Source organism: Macrobrachium nipponense, chromosome 16 (assembly GCF_015104395.2).
Source record: "Macrobrachium nipponense isolate FS-2020 chromosome 16, ASM1510439v2, whole genome shotgun sequence".
In the NCBI taxonomy this organism is placed as follows: Eukaryota; Metazoa; Arthropoda; class Malacostraca; order Decapoda; family Palaemonidae; genus Macrobrachium; species Macrobrachium nipponense.
In genome coordinates this window covers 34,219,325-34,221,971 of record NC_087209.1, presented here as the reverse complement: position 1 = coordinate 34,221,971, position 2,647 = coordinate 34,219,325, and positions in this window count along the sequence as shown.

The following is a 2,647-nucleotide window of genomic DNA, read 5'->3' as shown; positions in this document are numbered from 1 at the left end:
TATGAAAGTTTTAAACTAAAGGAGAGAGGAATCTAATTAACCGTTCACAAACTCATACACGTTTTACTCAAGGTATCTTATTACTAAGGTGAGTGTTTTGGTGAACAAAGTATGTTAAAAAATTGAAAACATGATGTAGCCAAACATTTCTCATGTCTTTTAATCTAACAACACTTCAGCCAAGTTTTTAGATTTTTGTAAAATAACACTATTGTGCCGGCTTAGTCTGTCAAATCTTAAAAACTGCTGAGACTAGAGGGCTGGAAATTGGTATGTTGATCATTCACTCTCAAATCATCAAACATAGCAAATTGCAGCTCTCTAGCCTCTGTAGCTTTTATTTTTATTATTTAATGTGAAAGTTAGCCATAACCGTGCTTCTGGCAATGATATAGTATAGGGCACCACCAGGCTGTGGTTGAGCTTCATGGACCGCTGCTCATACAGCATTAAACACCGTAGCGGCTGTAGCGATTGTGCCGAAGAATTTTTTTTCTTTTTTCTTTTTTATGTTCTCTCAACTTTTTGCTCTTCCATTTCTGAAGTCACTTAGTGCCGAAAGTAATCTATATTCAGAAGATGTCTGCCTGTTAATTAATGGGTTTTGTAGAGAACTGGCAGGGCATGAGCTATTATAAGGAAATTGAATCTAGACTCACAGTAGACAACTTTGGTCCTCACTATATGATGCTGTACTTTAGGTCTTAGATATGAGTCTCCGTAAAGAGGTTTGGCATCAGTCAGGAAGGAAAATAATTCAAAGAGACACTTTTCCACTTATGTCAGTCAAGAAGTAACGGTTACTCGAGTAATTATTCTTTTTAAAAAGTTTGATATTCTATTCTAAGGCACAAGAACTATTTCATTCTGGTTTTCATTATTAACAATGGTGTGTGTACAGAATTTGTTAATATTTCAGCGCATACACTCGTCTGTTACGCAGACACGGTATTAATTATTGGTTAAAAGATATTTAAAGAAAAAATGAATAAATAACTGGGCGTCTTTCAGATTCTTTGTACCCTTAAACTGACGTCATCTTTGATTATGAGGGATAGCACATTCCTTTGCAGAAGAATGTAACATTTTAAAATGTTATGTTTAAGTCCATTCAACTGATCTTTACAGAAAGTTCATAATCAAGAATTTTTCCTCCCAAAAGGTAGTAGAGTTATACTTTCACATTACAGTGGGCGATGGGAATTCTCTCTCATCATATATATATATATATATATATATATATATATATATATAATATATATATATATATATATACACGTTTATTTACATTAAAAAATTTTGCTCATAATGAATAATTCTTTATCATCTTAAGTCTCTTGCCTCATAATGTCGTGCTATCTATTCTCGCAAGAACTTCGGTGGCTATTTCTGTATTCACCAATTATTATTGCAAGAGGAAAGTCGAGAGAGCAAAACCGTTGTAATTGCTTCCATCAAACCGTTCAAAACTATCGAGAAATTCCGATGAATTAGACAACGATATGATATCGACAGACTTACGAAATCCATCTGACATGAAAACATTACAAATTTCTGAATTAAAGTTCACAGCCACGTCAAAGATCACTCACACGGCACGTATCTTCAATCATCGATTGAGTGATGGTATTGCGTAACTATTAGTTTTTGTATTCAGTTGAGACTAATTTTCCTTCAGAAGTTTAGCGTACAAGGTACGTGTAGCGGGTGAAGAAATGAGGGAACGCGCACGGGAAAGAAAAAAAAAATAGTATCCCCACTTACGTCCAAAATGACATTTGGGGGAATACATGTCAACCGAGTTTTCCAGGCCCCCCTCTCCCCGTTGATGGAACCCAGCACCGCTTTTACAGGAAAATATATATCGTTTGACGTCATAGGTATGGATTAAGCAAGTCATCCTACACGCTCTGATGCAATTTCTCCAAACCCTACCATACAGACAAGACTACATCTCTCCGTCTCCCTCGTTGACTTTTCTTTCGATTTTCGTGTCTCTAATTAGAATGAATGATAACAAGATTTAATAAAGAACGTAGAATATACATCTGCCGAAATATATCAAAACGGTTTATTTTATTAAACTATCTCGTCCGCACAACCTTGGCTATAACGCTCTACCTACCGTGGTCTGGTCAAAGGAATTCATAGAAAATGGAGATATTTTCGTTCAGGGGAAACAATTTCAGACGTTATTGTTCCTCGTGCTAACGCTTGGTTACGTTCACGGCATTTTGACCTATTCGAGTATTTAAATCACAAAACAAAATGCATACAATATTAAAATGTAAAATTCGGATTTTCATCGGAATAAAAGACAACTTTAATCCTCTTCAGAATTTGAGAACTGATAAAAGGACAAATTGCAAAAGGTTACTATAACGTAAAAAAAACTGAGTATGTTCAATATCATATTTTAATAAAACGCATTAGGAATTTAAAGACATTTCTTGAAAATCGTTCCCCCCCCCTCTCTCTCTTCTCTCTCTCTCTCTCTCTCTCTCTCTCTCTCTCTCTCTCATTAGAAAAGTAGTTATGGGCTCTATGACAGCACACATCCCAAATATTACGTGTACTAAGGTGAATAACGACTTTTTGCAAATAATACTCTGAAAATTTTCAATAACTAACTTTTATTCATACGCGA